Source organism: Lutjanus erythropterus, chromosome 21 (assembly GCF_056507025.1).
Source record: "Lutjanus erythropterus isolate fLutEry1 chromosome 21, fLutEry1.hap2, whole genome shotgun sequence".
Lineage (NCBI taxonomy): Eukaryota > Metazoa > Chordata > Actinopteri > Lutjaniformes > Lutjanidae > Lutjanus > Lutjanus erythropterus.
The window spans coordinates 8,834,998-8,854,942 of record NC_139337.1 but is presented as its reverse complement, the minus strand read 5'-3'; the positions used below and the strand labels follow the sequence as shown (position 1 = coordinate 8,854,942).

Here is a 19,945-nt window from a genome sequence, read left to right as displayed (position 1 = left end):
ATTCCTGAATGGTGATGAAACATGTGAGCTTCAATTGAAAGTGTTACCTTTGATACCTGTCTCATAGCAGTTTTTCTCAGGATATCGGGGGTCACGAAGCCACGGCTGTCTTATGAAATCTGAAAACATCTCCTCATAAACTGCTGCTGTTTCATGTTGAAAAGCACATTTCCCACATTTGATATTTGCTCAAAGAAGTTGAGTGAGCTGCCAGCTGCTCTGAATAGTCAGTCTGTTTGATACGCAGATTCTTTTGTTTTATCTGTGTGCATTTGTACTTGAATGAGAAACTGCATATATGAGAGAGAGGAAGAATAGGTGTGCATGTGCATCTACACACCTTATAATGACTGTGTGGTTGGTTGGTGCCATGGTAACACATCAGGTGGGATCAGGGGTGAGGGAGGGCAGCTGTTTTGCACCTGCTGTCTGAAAAACTCCTCTCCTCTCCTCTCCTCTCCTCTCCTCTCCTCTCCTCTCCTCTCCTCTCCTCTCCTCTCCTCTCCTCTCCTCTCTTCGCTTCTCTTATAATTCTATTTCTGTCAGTTTCACCAAACTAACTGAAGACTTTTTGACCCATATACACTATATGCAGTTTCTCCTTTTCATTATCTTTCTTTTGTTCTCATGCTGTGAATCTCTGCTCCCTCTGGTGGTTGTGTGGGCTCATCACACCTATCAGATGACATACTATTGAATTTCATTCACATGGCCACCTTGTATATCATCAAATTTTATATTGATCTCATCTGTACAGTTTCATAGTAATATTCTAAAGGTTATTTTACTCTGTACCTGCGCTATACTGTCCAACCTTTGACAATATCCATCATCCTAAAGAATAAACAGTGATGGTACGGTCATGAGACTGACCTACTGTAGTTCAGCTCTGTTGGAAGTTGCTGTAAATGACACAGAGTGCATAGTTCAGCTGGATGTGGGCCAAGACAACTTAACCTTACACCAGTGGAACAGTCTGTGTGTGTGTGTGTGTGTGTGTGTGTGTGTGTGTGTGTGTGTGTGTGTGTGTGTGTGTGTGTGTGTGTGTGTATACACACACTTGATTGTATCTGAAAGTGTATGGGTGCTTTTCTCTCTCTCTCTCTCTCTCTCTCTCTCTCTCTCTCTCTCTCTCTCTCTCTCTCTCTCTCTCTCTCTCTCTCTCTCTCTCTCTCTGTGTGTGTGTGTATTAGTTAGTAGTAAATCCAGTCTGTCCAGTTTACATCAGCTCCTGCCTCTGTCCCTGTTTTACTGCTAACAGGCAGTTAACCAGACATTTTCAATTGTCAGAAATATGCACTTATTCTCAGTATGAAGTGACAAAAAATACCTTGATTTTTACCTGAACTTGTTATATGTTGTTAGTCTCTTTTTTTTTGGCACTTTTTGTGTTTGTCTATAATTCAGTGAGTGTTTCATTGCCAGGTGTTACAGCAACACTTTCAACTACATTCAGAATCTCAGTGGTATTAAAGTTCACATAAATCTCCCTTTACATCTGAAACTAGACATGCAGGTTTTTAACAATATAACCGTCACTGCCCACATACTTTCATGTTTCTTTTATGTTGGCCAGGATTTGAAGCAATTCATACATTAGAGGGCCCTGCTCAAAGTCAACCCTGAAGAAGAGTCAAAAGTTTCTGACAACAGCAAACATGGCGATGTTGGAAGATCTTGTAGAAATAAACCTCTTTTGAAAGAGGCGAAAGCAGAGGCAGCATTGTGGGTGGAGTTGGTCTGTATACCATTCAATACATCACGACACATGGACAGTGAATTTTTTTCACTGCCAATTTAATGACAAATGTCATTAACAATACTTAGTGGATTTTTAAAATGTATTTCTTGTATCTTGTGGTCATGTCTTGCTTGATCTACTGGCTACACTGCTAAACTACCCCCACGACTACCAGTGGTACTGCTCCATTTGGTCTGTATCTATAAGCTTTCAGAAAATATGCAGATGTATGGACAAAATGAACATAGAGTATGGACAGAAGGTTTGGTCTATTTCCACATGCATATCTTACATAGAGCATTAATGAGCCTTAACGTGATGTAAACAGAGGAACCCATGCAGCCATAACAGGCTAAAGCTATTCACTAGAACAGTGGTTCTCAGTTTTTTTGAGACGGGACCCCCAGAATAATCTGGTTGGTGTTTGCGACCCCCAGTCTGCTTGTTACTTATATTGAATGTCTTTTAGGGTCTGATGTCACTGAGAGCTGCTTGCCATAATATTTTATTTTACTCTCCATAACCATGAAATAACTGATCTTGCAACCCTGTTTGTGGTTCTGACCCCCATGTTGAGAACTATTACGTGAGAAGTACAGTCATTTTGAAAGGGAGGACCACTTATTGCTGCATCATTCAGTTGTGTTCAGACTTTTCAAAGTATGCTAGCTATCTGCCACAAGTATTAGTTCATTTGATGGTAGAGCTGAGAGTTCTTATGTGTGAGCAGATCCCTTCAAACAGCAGTTGGCACAGGTTTAACAGGATGTAGGAGTGGGTGCAGCCCTGTTTCACCTTAAAAGCCACTGACCCCGACGTGATTTGAACACGCAACCTTCTGATCTGGAGTCAGACGCGCTACCGTTGCGCCACGAGGTCCTCCACCATAGCTTACCTCTGACCTGAGTTGATATTACATGGTGCACATTGCAGAACTATTCCAACTTTGCACCTTCCTGTCTTTCCTCTTGCCTGCTCCCTTAAAAAGCAGTGTGTGTAATCTGTACAAATACAAACCTGCACACTCAACACACAGTTGTGTAGTGCCAAAGTCTTCATGTGCAGCTGCTGATAAACAGTTGTTTTTGTAGCTCATAGGCAAAAAAAAAGTTTCCTTAATTTTCGACCATTTTACCACTAAGGTTTGTCAGTAGCTAGTTTGAATGTATTTTACATTATTGAAAATAGCTAAAGTAGCCAACAGCTAAGTTAATATCACAGCAGAGTTTGCAGGTTGATATTAATGACGGTAAACAGCCAGATCAGACCATTCAAGAGAGTCAAATTGTAACTTTAAATGAAACAACTGAAGGTTATTTCCATCCTATGGTGTGTATTTTATATCTTAATTTGATAGATAGTGTACCGTGTTTTTACTTGGTTTTTCTTTATAGATCACCTTGTCTCTGTATTACTCTTTCTTTTTCTTTCAAGTTAAAAAAATATGTCAGACTGATACTCCCAAGGCTCAAAAATAAGGCTTGTCTGCTTGCCCAGGGCAAGTAAAATGACATGCCGGCCAAGTAAATCTGGCAGTTAAGAATTAAACTATAAACTATTTTGATAATTGATTAATCTTTAAAGTAATTTTTCATGCAAAATGGCAGAAAATGCTGTTTTCACCCTCTCAGATATGGAGGTTTCCTGCTTTCTCTGTTTATTATCAGATTAAAGTGAATATCTTTGGGCTGTGGACTGACAAAATGAGACACTTACAGACATTATGTTGGACTTTGGAAAATCGGGATGAACATTTTTTGCTGTTGTATAGACATTTCATCCCTTAACATAACAATTAACTGTAGTCTTTGTTGTTATTTAATAACCACTAAACTGTAAACCTGAATAAGTCTGCAGTACTTATTTGCAACTGGTTTTACAAGTGGTCTTCAATGACAGTTAAATTAAAATTATTGATCAAGCCAACTCAAATAATTTCAGTTATTGCAAAAATAATTTTGATTCACCCCTCCCATTGCATTAATTTGATAGAACTGAATACATTTATAAGTATAAAAATAAATATATTTCCCCTTTTCTCTCAATTGAAAATTATGAGTTGAATAAACACAAAAGAAAGAAAATTGTACTGGCAATTAACATTTTTGAGTTAGTGTAATACAAAAGTTGAATTTTCACTACTTACTACGAATAAATCTCTTGAACATTTGGTTTGGGCAAGAAGATTTTGACCCACAGAATGTTTAACCCTGTAGTCCTTACTTCAAATTTACTGAGTGCTGATATCCACTGTTGCTGGTTTTTCTGTAACGATTTCTGTCATATTCAAATGTAAACAAATGATTTTACATGTAGCATGTGTCTCTGCAGGGTCATGGAGAGAAAACTGAGCAGCGGGGGCTGGGTGTGGGGGGGGCAATGTAGAAACTGTGTGAAACTGTTGTCACCTTGCAAGTTTCGGTGCCTTTACCGTTGGGAGCACCAAGCCTTGTGTGTGTGTGTGTGTGTGTGTGTGTGTGTGTGTGTGTGTGTGTGTGTCTGGCTCAGGTTCAGCAGTCAGATTATCATGCTGTGATTCATACGCAGTCACAGAGCTGCATGTTGCAGCCTGTCTGTCCCTGCTCCACAGATCTGCACATTGATTATCAATCTAACTTCCAGTTCATGTGCATGTAGAAGATGCGAATTTGGGCAGTTTACTTTTGGTTTTGTGTTGCACAAATGTTCCTCTCGCTGTTCCAGGTTTGGTTCCAGTGTGAAGCTTAGTTATCTGTTTACATTTTTCCCCTGATGAAGACAATTCAGAAGAAATGATGATGATTCGCTGGTGATATAGTTGCTCAGATCACAGAGGTTAGATGCAACTGAGATCAGAAACACAGGGCCTTTTAGTTCCATCCTGTCTGTCCAAAATGTCCTCACACTGCCTGTAATATTATATCTGTTTATAGTGAACTGTAGTGAATGTGTGTGCAATAGTCTATACATTTTCAAGGGTTTGTTGATGTTTACTGGCTGTTGGCCCACCAGCTTTTTGGTGCACTGCTGCCACCAGTTGGACTGAAGTGTGAAGTGGTGGTTTGTGAGAGCAATACTGTTTCTCCAAATCTAAGTCTGATGATTATATGAAATGTACGCTATTTAACTATATCAGTCTAGATCTGTAGTGTGTGTTCTCGGATGAGTTATGAATGCCAGTATGCATTATATTCTACAATGTCTTTCTGTGTTAATCTTTTTGCTGCACAAACTGAACCTCTGTTGAAGACCTTGTGCTGCCATGGTATAGTGACTCTAGAATCTAGATTATGCCTGGAATAAACCGTTTCAGGTGCAGACCAAGCAGTGCATTTAAAAAAAACAGTTGCTATATGGTGCATAAGGCTACAGATACAACTGTGGGTAACAATTTTTGAATGTATTTAATATTAAAGGTACTATAAATAACATTAAACAGCATATAAGTATTAGGGTTAGGGATAATAAGAACACTATCAACTTTTCCTCCTAAGTCATGTGTAAAAACTTTTTTCATATTTGAATTTATTGTCAAATTTTATGAATTTGCACTCAGTTTTTATGTGCAAATTAAAAATGCACATTAAAAAGGTGGATAGGGACCCACCAACTGAAAACAAAATTAGTTACAGTTACCATGGATAGTGGTTCTTTTGCATATACAATTACAACCCTACTACATGAAGTGGAAATCAATCAAGTGCGACTTGAAGCAGTTAATATCAGTGGAATAGGTATATGGACCCTATGTCAGAGTCATGAACCTACCATTTGAAAGTTCAAAATGTATTGATTGAAACACAACTCAATCATTTGGGTAGTTAGTAGTCATTTGAAGAAATTCTTTATGTTAACTTGTTCATTTTTTCTAAATGAACAAAAAGCTGGACTGGGCCCACAGGCTGCCAGTTGAATAGAGCGACTATAGACTATTGCATTTGAGTAACTTCCAACAGCAACATAATAGTCCTTGAAACAACAGTTTTTGCTATTTTAGCTATTAGAAATAAGTGCACTTAAAATTTGTGGTCTATGTATCACCACAGCTTGTGCCCTCTGACTGTACTGAACACCTGTGGTGGAAACTATTGAATTACTCCAGCTGGTTGACACACAGCAGATGGGTGGGTGGGTGAGTTAGTGTATGTGGGGGTTGTCGTGGCCGAGTGGTTAAGGCGATGGACTAGAAATCCATTGGGGTCTCCCCGCGCAGGTTCGAATCCTGCCGACAACGCAGGACTGTTTTGGCCAGTTAGAGCCAGAGAGAATTTGAGGGAGTTTCTGTTTCAGAATTCATAAAGTAAAGGTTTGATCGATGATGTCAGATAGTTTGTGTTCAGTGTGACTGAATCCATGCAGGTCTATCTGTGTGATGATAACCTGAGAAACTCTAAAGCACAGTCAGTGACTACAACAAAGACAATAATTGTTGCTGACAATAAGCTGTTTACATGCATGCAGGCGTGCATAGTTCACTTAATGTGATGACATATATCCTACGGCTTATGTATCATATCTACAGCATACCAAAGCATATCTAAAAAACCTGTTGATGTCCAAGTCTTTCATAATGTCTTTTACCTTCCATCCAGGAATGAGTTTTTTTCTTATATGCCTACATCTGTACCCCAGCCCTGTGAAGTTGTGGTTAGTTGGTATGTTTACAACACACAGAACTGATGGTTAAGAGGCAAGAGGCTGTGTCTTGCAATCTGCAGTAAAAACACCCATTGCGTATTCTGAATGAACTATATACATGTCCAACGCATGCTCCTAAAACCCAAATAATATCAGCATATCCCACATCTTAATCAGAAAGTGCTACATTTGGAGTAAGGCCTAAGTAGGAACATTCAAATGGAATATGCTGTTTACATGACCTGAACCAAATTTGGAATATTGTCTTATCTAGAATAAAAGTGGAATCTTAGTGGGGTTTTTTTGCTAGTTTAGACTGAATTTGTGGCCCACCTACTGCCCTCACTGTAGAACACCTGTGGTGGAAACTAATGAATTATATCAACATGCACATGAATCAAACACCAAGAAACATACAGCTTTTCTCAGAGGAGTAGAGCCTGTGGTCTTGTGTCTGTTTTTATATGGACAGCTGCTGATACATAATATCCTGATACATAATTTCAAATGAGACTAACTCCTGTTGTGTTTAGCCTGCTAAATCTTCAGCAGGACTGAAGGAGCCCCTAGCCAAATGACACAGCCTCACTCAGTCAGTCAAGAGCGTCTGAGAAGGAGGTGTAAACTTTCATCTAGCTCGGGAGCCTTAGGTTAGACTTATGAAAATTTATTCTGTGTGAAAAAACACTACTGATAGCTATGAAATGGCTGGAAATGGCTGTGATACAGACACTTCATTCATACACCAGATGGCAATGTGGCAATTAAAATGACTCCTGGTTAGAAGATGGCCTTAGGTAAGATATTCACAATATGGGTCTGCTGAAATGAGTTTATAAAGGAATGAAAATGGGTGTGATATGGCCAATTAGATGAAATTAGATTAAACTTTAATGGTCATTGCAGGGAAATTGGGCTATTGCATTAGCAATTCAAATGGTATATAAAACTTCAAAACTGTTGTTGTTGCGCAAGACAGACTCATCGTCTCAGGCAGAAGTGAGCTTTATTCCTGTAATTAAGTCCTTTGAATGTGTAATATAAAATGTGAGTTTCAGACTCATCTGTTAAGAAGTGGAATTTATTTAGATTTTCATGGTCGGGAGAAGAGAGCATGTACAACACACGGCCTTCTTTACTGGAATCAGATGTATACTGAAGATGCTGAAGTTTCTCTGAGTCTTAAAATCTTCATTGTTATGGTGACACATAAACCTAAAATAATACAATAATTACGGTAAACAGAAAATTAACATCTTTTACCACTCTGTAAAGCACACCTTGGTTAAAATGAAAAAATAGGCTTACAGTGAGGTCTGTTGGGTATTGATATCAGCCATGAGAAGCAAGTAATTATTAAGTATCATATCAGCTGAATGAAAATCCGGATAATGCATCTCTAATTATTTTTATATATAATTTAAATGAATAAATCTGAAAAATTTTAATGGCCCCCCTGGCAGAGTTCCATGGACCCCTGGGGATCACTGGACCCATATTTGAGAGCCACTGCCTTAATCAGCTGGCCTTCACTCCATACCAGGCAACTGATCCAGTCCTGTTAGTTCATTGATAAAACTATCTTTGGCAAACCCCCATATAACTGTCATTTATGTACTAGCAATTTCATTAGCACAGTCAATCCAAAAATCTGTGCCCCCTTTACTCATTAATCATTCCAGTTTGTATCTCCTACTGACTGCAGCGAATTGCAAAAGATGCTAAAACTCCACACCTTCATTCCTTTAACCAGCTTTAATAACTCATTACAAGTGATAGTTTCTGCATTGTACCTGTTTTTGAATTTGCTTCTGTGGAATACAGTACACATTTCTGTTGTTGTACATGATACATATGTTGTGATGTTTTACTTTCTTTTGATATTGTCTTCTTGCACAAACTCCATCTTTGTTTTGATGTCTTTCACTGCCTCTTGGCCAGGTCATCCTCGTAAATGAGAACTGGTTCTTAACTGACTTATCTGGTTAAATAAATGTAAAATACAACAAAACAAACCACAAACATTGAGCATGTCTCCTTGTGATGACATCACAGCCTATGCACTCCACTGTTAAGTCCCCCCCTCACGTCAGACATCATTAACTCTTCATGCTTGACTGAACTTCATCCAACTTGTCATCCTGCTGAGTGTGCAAGTTGCCATCTAAATAGTAGGTCTAAAGTGAGCTTCATAGCAAATAAGTGGAGATGATTTCAGTAGTGGGCCCCTTGGTGTTTGTAGTCTGGATGTCCCTCATTAACAGAGGTGAGTCTGAGCTGCCCCGTCCCGTGGGCTTAATGAGTGCAGGTTTGAATCCTCGAGGGCGATAAAGAGAAAAAGCTTGTTACAGCAGGAGTACCTGAATCAGCGGTTCAGTGTGGTGTGTTTTCCAGCAGGTGCATGCAGGCGTGGACTTGCAGCCTGACATGTGCTGCAGTAACACGTAAGAGCCACAAAGAGGCGCTCAAGCACAAGCTAAGCAGTCTGCAGTCTTGTCTGTATGCCGTCTGCTGCACAGTCTCAGTGCATTGTCTTTTGTTTTTGGGGACGGATTGCAGCCTCAGAATTACAGACACATGTCATTTCACTGAACAAAAAAAACAGCGTATAGGAAGTACAAAGAGAGCAAAGAGAACAAACTGAACCAAAGTGAACTGTCCAGATCTGACTGCGTCCTCCATTTGTGCTAATGCGGCCTGTTTATAATGAACGCCACATCCACGGCTCCTGTGGTTGAGCTCCTTGGACAATTGGCATTTTCTTGGCCCCTGAAGTTGGCATTGCCATGGTAACGGCAGTCGGGTGCCAAGTGGGCACCTGCACTGGGTCGAGATCAAGCCGTGAGTGAAATTAGCCAAGGCTAAAGCAGGGTCCCAGCAGCTGCCCCCTGGTACCAGAACACTGCCGGGGGAAATCAAAGACTAATTACTCTGTTTGTCTGTGCTCTGTGTGTGTGTGTGTGTGTGTGTGTGTGTGTGTGTGTGTGTGTGTGTGTGTGTGTGTGCATGTGTGTGTGTGTGCATGTGTGTAAATGTGTGCCTGCATTTGTGTACGGATGTGTTTGTGAGTGAACGTAGCCTCTTTTGGCATAGATTGAAGACTATTGTGTCTGGTTGGCTGTCTCTCACCATCGTCTCTCAGACAGTGTAATGTATTCACCTCACACCTTGTGGACTCTGGACTGAATGTATTGTATATATGATTCATTGTCTACTGCAGTATTTCCTGAACATTTTAATGCATCCAGGACAGCGTGATTAAGTTCTGTTTTCTGTAGAAAACTCTGCCAGAGAGTAAGAGAGTAAGGCAGAGAGTAAAACCATCAAGCCATTCATACGTCTTCTGACTGCATAAAAAGTTGATGGACAAATGCTGTTTATTAGTAACAAAGTACACTGCTTACGCTGTTCATTTTGGGCATTTTAATACGTGACAATATGGGAAAAAATAAAATAAAATTACAGAAATTAGTCAAAAACAATTTGCTCCCATGATATGCTGTCTTCTGACAGCCTGTGTGCTTCTGACTGGCTACCTGAGGCTGGTGCTATGTGTGCATTGAAATCATGATGGAAAAAAAGAGTCATTTTTGTCTCACTGAGAGACTTGTTTTTTGGCAACAAGGCAAATTAGATGCAACAGTGAGTAAGCTATTTTTATATACGGTACTGTGGCTGCTGTACTGTAGTGCATTCAGTAATTAATCAGAACAGTAATTTGGACAGCTTTGGAAAAAAAACGGTGTAATAATACATTAATTTGCATCAATATATCAATTCATTGTTTAATGATCCAATATGAGTGATTCAAAGTGAAAATATCAATCTATATCGTCATCTTTAAGATATGCCCTTATTTGCAATTCCCATGGTATCTCTGTGTCACAAAAGCTTGAAAGGGTGTATGTAACTGAATGTGGTAAATGGACATCATCTAATACCAGTCACAGCCCCAGTCGTGGCAGACTTTGTGATATCAGCGAATATCATATAGTTGTCCAAAGAATTGGATGAAACTTGATTTACACCCCTAGTATTCTGAAACAGTCAATAAAATCCAGTAAATAGGGAAGATCTCTGTTTTGTTACTTTATATTCATGTAATTAGTGTACTAATGACAATTAGATAGTACTCTGTATGAGAAATAAATAAATAAAGAATAATAATAAGAAGAAATATCCTCTCATAGTGCTCAATTTGATCCATGTCATAGAGTTTTCCACTTTACAGACACAGTTTGGTATGCAGTCAGACAGACTTGACTCCAGGTTGATTTCCAGCAGGTCTGTAATGTATTCAATACTTAAAAATGCCTGAGCAACACCAGATACGCTCTGATATATGCAGAAACTGAAGCCAGTCCCCTCATGGCAGGCTACATTGTGCTCCAGTGTGTTATGATCCAGATGCTGCCCTCTTCTGGCCAAACAGACAGCTCACTGGAAGTCCAGCTACTGTGCAACATCTTAATGTGTTTTGTCCTAGCGGCTCCAATATCTGTAAATATATAGAGATATATCAATGGACATGGTCATTTGGAATAAAAGACATTTTGCAGAACATTCAACTTAAGTCACTTTTGTTTCTAATATGCAATTGAACTAAATGGTGTGAGTTAGATTTATTTATCATTTTACAACATAGGGATGTGTAACAAGATTAACTTGTAGTTCTCTTTTTTTCTGCTGACAAAACAAATATATACACAAATTTTATGCATTATATGCATATACAGGATATGAATATACTATAGATTGATTGACAAAATAAGAAGTCATAGAAATAAAAATAACTATTTGGCATGGATGGGTGCTGATGAGACTGTGTAAAGGAAAAAGGGAGATTTTCTTTTAAACATCCATTTTAGAATAGAGTTGCTCAAAATGTGAAAAAACTGAGGTCCATGTAGTAATGAATTGTGGAGTTTGACTGTTCAGGATTTTTTTGGGCAGACTTCAAACATGGCTTGGTGACATGCAGGAGCCATGGCCCACCAACACTATATAAGCTTCATGAACCTACCCACTAAGTCATCCTCCCTCATAGTCAGTTATCAGTGTACTTTCAGCAACTCTCTCAGTCCAAATCAGTCCAGCAGTGATGCTGCTATTTTTTTTTTTTTTTTTATGATTTTGAGACCTAATTATATAAATTCAGTGTTTTTTGTTTTGTTTTTTTAATCATTCAGATTTGGCTGGATGGCTAATTATGTGTTTCTGTGGTGTGACAAACTCGGAACAAACTTTTATTGTTGCTTTACACAAACTTTAAAGACTCAGTCTGATGGAAGAAGCCGCTCTTCAATCTGGCGGTGGATACTTGTCTATCTCTTGTCAGATGGCAGCTGGGTGAACAGACTGTGGCCATGGCAGGTATAGTCATAGCTCTGCGCGGGCACCTCACCTCACTGATATCATTGATGTTCAGTAGATGAGTACCAATGATGTTCTAGGCAGTTTTAACCACCTGCTGCAGACTCAACCACAACCACCACTGCCTTGTTGTTAATTCTCCAATAGATATCGATCGTCCCAAATGTGGTGTAGTTGACTTGATAACCCTCTGACAGGAGGATGCAGAAACTGGAGGAGAAATACATGCAGGAATGTACGATAGTTTCTGTAGTTCTCTGTCAGCCAGCAGCACCTGTTTCTGCTCAGAAAAAGTCCCTTTAGACTGACACGTATCCTCAGTCTGACACTCAGATTCAGGCAAACATATGGTTATATTCTTCAACTTTGAAATGTGTAACTGCTGATGGTATTAGATCAGAACACACACACTTGAACTCCTCTCCTGGCCAGAAAGTGTAAATGTCGTCACCTGGCAGAGAGACAATAAAAAAGCACTCGGGCAAAATGAGACATCACACATATATTCACATGAGAACACACGTACAGAAATAGTCCGACACTCTGACAGAGTCACACATGCCCACACACACAACCTGACAGACACACACCCTGCCATACTCAGCTGTAATTAGCCTGTAAGGACCGGAGTCAGCTCTGCGTCCTGAAAGACTCGGTATGGTAGCGGAATTTATCCTCACCTCTGCTGCTCTGCTCAGAGGCTGGTGGGCGGCAGCAAGCAGTTTTTCATTTCATTTTCCTCTGGGGCTTTGGATTTATTGTCGGTTGTTGCTTGTTTATTAGGTTCCTAGTTTTTGAACTTCACTTACCCGGGGAAGGTTTGTCGAGCACTGTAGTTCTTTTTCAGCAACTCCCTCTTTCCCACTTATGCAGTTATAATCCCTCACAGTGGGGAAATGCCTTTCTGCTTCTTTCCATTGAATCTGAACAACAGGCCTTTACTGTTAGTAACTCTGCAGTCTTTTTGAGTGCATGAGGGGGATTTAAATCAGCAATGTATTGTTTATAGATGTTGCTGTGCTGTATTGTATGCAAAGCAGATTGTTTTCAATGAAGCAGAGCTATGGAACCTGGAAAATCCTCTGCAGCAAACCTGTAGTGATGACAGCAGTACAACAGCACAGGTTGCTCTAATGATGTGTGATATACTGCAGAAAATGACTTGCGCTGTATTTGATGATACAGTCTAATGCTTTTTAAAAGGCAGGAATTCAAATGTAGTCTTTCATTTCTCTATGACTAGGGTGCATCTGCCTCAGAACTTTGTCTGTCAAATCAGATTTGGCGGTGCAATACAAATATTTGAATATTCATTCTTTTTTCTGTATAGACTACCAAGCAATGGCAGATTTGTGAATGGGTTTGGTGGGACGTCCATGGGGACAGTGACAGTCATGAAAAATAGTAAACAAGACAAGTTAGCCCTCCAACCTAATTTGTGCGAACTTTGCAACAACATGTCCAACATTTTTTTTTACCAACACTATTAAACAAAAGCCTAAGACTATATTGTATTAAGTTGCTGTGAGCTGTAACTTTACCATTGCAATTGCGGTGCTAACATCTCAGCATGTCCACGGTGAGCAGACGGGACAACTTGATGTAGTGGAATGATTTTACCCCAGAGAGCAGTTTGAGAGCAAGGAGCACTCATTTTGCAGCAACTTCAGATGTCCAAAATGTCCAGAAATACACTGGACACTGATTGACAAAACATAAAGGACGGCTCCGCTTGAAGAATCTCAGTCAATTGGGGGGTCTCTTCAGCTTTCAATGGGCAACCCTAATTATAAAGCATAAATTATGGTCTGAGTGCCAATATTTCAATGGCAAATAGCAATGAAATGTTGAATATGACAAAGTTCAAATGTCTCCAGGTAAGGAACGAAATTTGCTGTATCACCTATGCAACAGAGGGCACTGTTGTTCTGACTGCAGAGTATTGATGCCACAAGTAATTAGTTTTTTATGTGAGGTCAAGCAGTGCAGATTTTGAAGGCTATAGTGGTGGTCACACGGCTTCAAATCACCACCACTAAGTGACTAGTGTTCAGCATGATGATGTTTCATGTCAGCCACTTCTTAGCAGTCGCCTTTTTAAGACATGTAAAAGCTTCAAAATCATTTTTAGAGAACCCAAAAATTAAATTTACTGCCATCTTTTATGATGTAGAAAAAAACATTGAAAGTCTGTTTTGTGGCTTGTAACCGCAGACTTTATTTCAGACATCTAACCAAAAACACATTCATAGCTTCAAGTACGAGGCAACCGGAGGTGCTAATATGCTAACTCATTTCCAGGTTTTAGGACTAATTCCTGCAGCACTCTAGTTACAGTCCAGACCAGCCAAGACTGCAAAAACTAAACCAAACCAAACCATACATGAGTCAAAGCTTTGTTTTTGTCTTTTGGTTCTTGTTCCAGCTCTGTGTGTTGCCTGTGCTGGTTGTCTCTTTTTTTCAGTCCTCTCTAGCTCTGCCCATCTCTGATTGCTCAGTGAGGTATTTTCATTTGACCTTTATTCAACCTTTATTTATTCAGGTCAGTCTGTTGGAATCTGGTTAAAGGTGAGCATTGTTCTTAGAGTGTTGTGTGTATAGTAAAGACAGTCTGAGATGTGATGATGTGGAACAAAGGTCATCTGGCGGTCTTGAACCTCAAACATCACTAGTGAATGACAGCCTGCTGAACTTGCTGATATAGACCTGCTGAGCCACCACTATAGATAACATGAGTCCATTCTTGTTGACAAAAGCAGTGCTTCAGCTGTGTAGCATATGCAGTATGACATACACAACTGCTGTGCCTGGGGTAACAATGATATTACTCCATATTGCACAGCAGTAGGCAACTCCTACATCTTCTGCTGTGGTTTTTGTAAAATGGGTGAAATCAGGTCATGTCACCAAGCTTTATTTTCAGCTCCCAGGCAACCCAGCTAGTCAAGTAGGTGTCTTTGATTTCCCCTCCATGACAGCTTCCCTACAGGAGGAGATATCTGCCGATGCGCCAAATTGCTACTGACATGGCGTCGGCTCGCCTGAATCCTGTCTGGAAGTGCCAGGATGTTTAACCAAAGGGTGGATAGGCAGTGCCGAAACAGGAAAAAAGAGTGGAGGGATCCACACAGACAAGAACATGTACCCATGTACACACCTCTGTAGAAAAACAATCATGCACGTATCCACCACACACACAGACATACTATAACAGCAACACACAATATCTTGGTTGTGCGTGTGTCATGCAGGAGGATGTTGGTCATGGTTGACAGCTGTCAGGGCTGCTTTGGTTCCAGTGTCTGGATACTTTGCCAAACGAGCCTATTATCTGCAGCGGTGGAGTCCTGTGGAGGGGCCCGGCATTGCCCCAGGCGCATGATTTGGGTCAGCCGCCATGAGACTAGCCCTAAACAGAGGTGACAGATACAGGCCCCCTTCTGGAATCCCACTGCCTTCCCAAAGACCCCCAGAGGGGTCTACCTAAGAGCACTAAGATAACAAAGGACCCATTTATCCATATGTGGTGACTGCTGCACCCACAGGGGCCACTGGCATGAGGCAGAGATACAGGCGGAGACACACTGCCCTGGTTTCCTCTTTGGAAATGGATAAGTAATATTTGCTATTTATTCACATCGTCTCATTATGTGGCTGCAGTGAGTTTGGCCCATTTCAGAGGAAGTCATCTTGTCTTCTGTGAGTCTTTTTCACCTCACCTCGTGGGGGCAACAGTGCATTCTTCATGCGGCTCTACGGTCCAATCGCCCACTAAGAAATTATTTATACAAAGTCACAGCCAGTTCAACAGAGACTGCAATCTTAAACAGAAAAATTCAATCTACCATCAATTGCTTATTCTTTTGAATATAGACCTATTTCTCTCTCAGCCGGCTGCCTCTCAGCTCCTTGTTAAACCAAGCGAGTGTCTCTTCTGCATGACAAGTATCCCTCTGTAGCTTTTGTCTCAAGAGTCTCCAGACCATGAGCTGCTGTTTTCAACACTTGACTACTTCTCTCAGAACCATATATAATTACCCTCACAGATCCAAAGTCACTCCAAGGTTGCGTCTGAAAATTGGCTCTCAAATTGACTTTGGAAGGCAAAGCTCTGTTTTAGACTGGGTTCATTTATTACAGGGGATATGATATACACCAGGCTAGTTGGGGTTTCGAGTGGTGTGTGGGTTTAAATATCATAGTAATTAGTATAGCTGTGGGAATGGTTCAGGGGCTAATAGTTGAAGGATTTGGTAAAGGACCACCACGTATATATGAGAAGACAACCAATCAAAAAGTGAGTAAATAAAGGATAATGAAAACAGGAGGCAAAAAGGACAATAGCAATGAATCAAGCAAGATAAAGAGAAGTAAGAGAAGCTAATGAAAGACATCCATGCTAAGAAGGAAGGAAGCATTGTAGGAAGGAGAGAAGAAACCCACTTCAAGTGGTGAGTAGGCATTGCCACGAGCTAAACTGAGTCTGGCGTCGGCGGCTGGCGCCACACCGAGCTGAAGTTGACACTGGCATGGGGAGAGAGGGAGGCGGTGCCAGGGCCGGGAAGCTAAGCCCGGTTTGGAGAGCTTTAGACAGGCATATTGTAGCAGACAGAGAGCTGAATCCCCTCTAACACCACGGCTGTGTGCTCTCATTGCCTCTCTTCTCATGAGAAAAGGCTAAAGACCTCTTCAGATTATGTCCTGCACTGCTTAAGTACTGCAGGCTGAAGCGCTGTATGCTTTCCTATCGCAGGTCGGTGTGATTTGTCACTTGGGCTGGAGTGTCCTTATCGTCAAATAGTTTGTAATATTGATGGCAAATAATAGTCAGGTCAAGTGTGTGGAATTATTCAAATCTTTACTCTATGCTTTTTTTTTTTTTACTGCTGGTGGGATGGAAAATAGTTTCCAGATATAGTCATACCCTAACTCTTTTTGAAACTGTATTTAGACCATCGAACTGTAACTCTTACTTAATAATACTAGACTTATATCTGCCTGCACTGGTCCTACTACAGTTTCTGAAAATGTGTTAAAGATAAAACAATTAGTCGATTAAAGCTACAGTAGGCAATTAGAAGATACACAATTCAAAACCTTACGCTTCTCTTTCTCTCCTGCCTCGTATGATTCCTCTAAGCCCCTCCCACCAAATGATGCACCAAACATGCATGCACATTTTGGTGGGCTTGCAAATTGAAGATGCCACCTCAGATGGTGATGGCCATTTTTAGTTTGTTCCAGGCAAAATGAACAGAAAAATCTGCAGAATGACCAATTATGAAAATACAGAATACAAGTGGTTCTATTATTAATTGTGCTAATGATACATAGAATAAATAACATGTTGATGCAGTGCAATGTAATCAAAAGAATGAATACAGATTTTTATATTGTTGTTTGGACTCACCGACTGACCATCAGAACTGTGAGGACTCGCTGTGTATAATATCTGTTATTGAACAGACACTGTTATTTCAATCTTTTGTTGGTTGGTTTTGACTTGGTTTGCTTTTGTGGGAATCTAAACCTTGCACAGATTTTTAAATTGTCTTTCTTTTGTGATTCTGAACTAGATTGGACTGAACTCTCTCAGTTCTGTGGGGAAAACAAAGCAGACTCTTTACTAAGTAGATCAAAGTCTGAGATTTGTTTTAACACACTGGTATTGGATCCGTACTCAGTATCAGCTAAAACACAAAGTTCAAGTATGAGAATCAGTATCAGGAAGGAAAAAAATGGTATTGCAACATCTCTAGATTTTAACCTTAAACAGCATATACATGGTACATATATAATTTTGAAAAATTAGCTCTTCTAAATCGTATCAGAAGTGGACCATAGTGACTCACTACTCTGTATATAAAGAGTTTCTTTTGTCTTAAATATGCAAAATAACCCCGTCTCCTTCCTTTTGTCCTCTGTCTGCACTAGAAGTCAAAAGTACTAAAAGGCATATGTATTCTGGAGGGTATCTGAAGGTCAGTGGGCCAATTTGAAAGAATGTGTCTCAGTGTGTCTTTGTGTGCAGCCATGGTTTTATCCAGAAGGGATTCTTAGGTAAAATTGTCATTAGACCCCTCCACCACTATGGCTTCTTCCTTCCTTTGTGAAGTATTACATGGAGAATCTTGAGAGTCCCTGCATGAATGCCTTATGTCTCCTCTACAACAGATGTGCCACAGCCTAGGGCCCCTCAGTTGTAGCTCGTTATGTGAATGTGTGTGTGATTGGGCGTGCGTGTATGCGCGCGCATGCAGGAAGACTGCATGCTATTCCCATTCGGAAGTCAGCAGGGAGTTTGCCTATAAAAGGCACAAATAATAGGCACCCATTTATCTCTGAAGACACTCATCCATCAGCAGTACACACACACACCACACACACATCTGATGGTTTGTGATATTATTGCTCTGTTGTGCTAGAAGCACTGCCCCGTATACAAGCATTAGTGTAAATGTCTGTCTTTACATACAAGAAAGAAGAGTCATGAGACATGCTGTATTGTCCCCTGTCAGAAACTCTCTGTGGCTTTCTTGTTTAAAGGCCATTACACTGTAAAAGCCCTGATTCACTCACTGACACTGTGTGTGGCCTCACCTACCGATGACACTCCCAAAGGACACACAAACAGCCCTCTCTACAACCATTAGGAAAAATGGTGTGTTTCATTTTGCGTACGTACAATCTACTGTATGTCTATCCTGTGTACTCCATTTGGCTCCTGTAAGAGTCTAAAACGACCAGTTTCTGCATGAATGTCTTGTAACGATAACTGGAATTAAGATAGATTGAGGTAAAGACAAGGCTTGTCTTAACAATGGGCTTGACCTGAATTTGAGTTTGACAGCATACTGAAAGATACAGCATGAAAAATTAATAGTTCAGGAGGAATATGAAAAGTAACAGGTTACATTAAACAAGTATTTCCATCCATTTTTGTTTGCCTTTAAAGCAGCCATCAACTGCAGACGGTGTGCAGTTTACTGACACGATGGTACATATCTCTGCACTAAATTCAACAGAGATTATTTGACGCTGCCATCTGGGGACACAAATGCATGAGAGCAGATCTAAATGGTTATGGCTTTAGGGAATGAACAGCTTTACAGACTATACTCACCATGTGAAAACACAGGAATATGCTCTCATATAGCCACAACATGTATGCATGTGTGTCATCATCTCTAGTCTTACATCTCTCCATCTGTAAGCATCTGTAATTACCTAATCATCAGAATCACAATTAGAGTTGGGTATCAGTGCTCAGTGCCTTTAAGGTATTGACTGAAGTCCTCACCAGAAAAACAAGCGTCTAGTTTGACTGTGCAAGCAGCTTATTCCGACTCATTGTTCTGGGTGATGGAATTAGGACAGAAGCATAAAGAGCAAGAAAGTCCACATTTGGAGGAGGTGGCATGGATGGATGACTCAAACAAATACAGGATTTTCACTAGAGAGAGCAGGTTTAATTTCTGTGTGAAACAAAAAATCAGCCTGTAGCTGTTTTGAGTTTTGTTATATATGTCTGCCCGCAATATGGCTTTCTGCAATTTTCAATTTGAGGGAGGGCCACAGATCACACCATAGTCATTTTAACATGCTTTTATATCAAAATAGGAAAAATGATGTAAAAATTACCCTTAACTCTTATATCTCAAATCATGCTGAAATTGCAATATCAGTCAAAATAATCACAATTAGATCTTTTTTCAAAAAATTTCAGCCCCTCACAGTTTTGTTGACTAAAACTACTCAAGTAGTTTTTCTGGCAAAATCTAAACTGTGACTGTTTTACAATGTAAACCATGTGTATAATGTCACATGATGTAAGTCACATGACTTGTGTAACATAGTTAAGGTCCAGTTTTGGGAGTTATGTGCAATCAACCTATTTTGTCCTGTAGGTATGAGGATGTGTTGGAAATAACCAAGTACCGAGTACTATTGAAACTACACCAGTTAAATCATATCTGCATTTAATCCTTTTTGTAACCAAATCTAAAGAAATGACAACCCATACCCATACAGTCTGTAGAGTGGTGAAGGTGAGCGCTGTGTATTTGATGGTGTTCAGCGTATTGAGATACCACCAAATTGTTTCAGAGTACTACATGCCTCTGACATCTGATAATAACAAATGCATAAAATATGAAAGGATCATTTCAGGAATCATCGCAGTATTCCCTATAACCCTCGTCTAAACCCCTAACA

The 19,945-nt window shown here is 40.1% G+C and overlaps 1 protein-coding gene and 2 non-coding genes across 4 annotated transcripts in view; 2 read left to right on the top strand and 1 right to left on the bottom strand.

The window, feature by feature from the left end:
- Window positions 1-19,945, top strand: part of LOC146307270 (partitioning defective 3 homolog) — a 474,057-nt gene that overhangs the window by 54,169 nt on the left and 399,943 nt on the right. The gene's annotated exons all lie outside the window — the stretch shown is intronic.
- trnaw-cca (transfer RNA tryptophan (anticodon CCA)) lies at window positions 2,549-2,620 on the bottom strand. Its single transcript has one exon. It is a non-coding gene; the product is annotated as a tRNA-Trp (tRNA).
- On the top strand, window positions 5,873-5,954 carry trnas-aga (transfer RNA serine (anticodon AGA)). The gene has a single exon. It is a non-coding gene; the product is annotated as a tRNA-Ser (tRNA).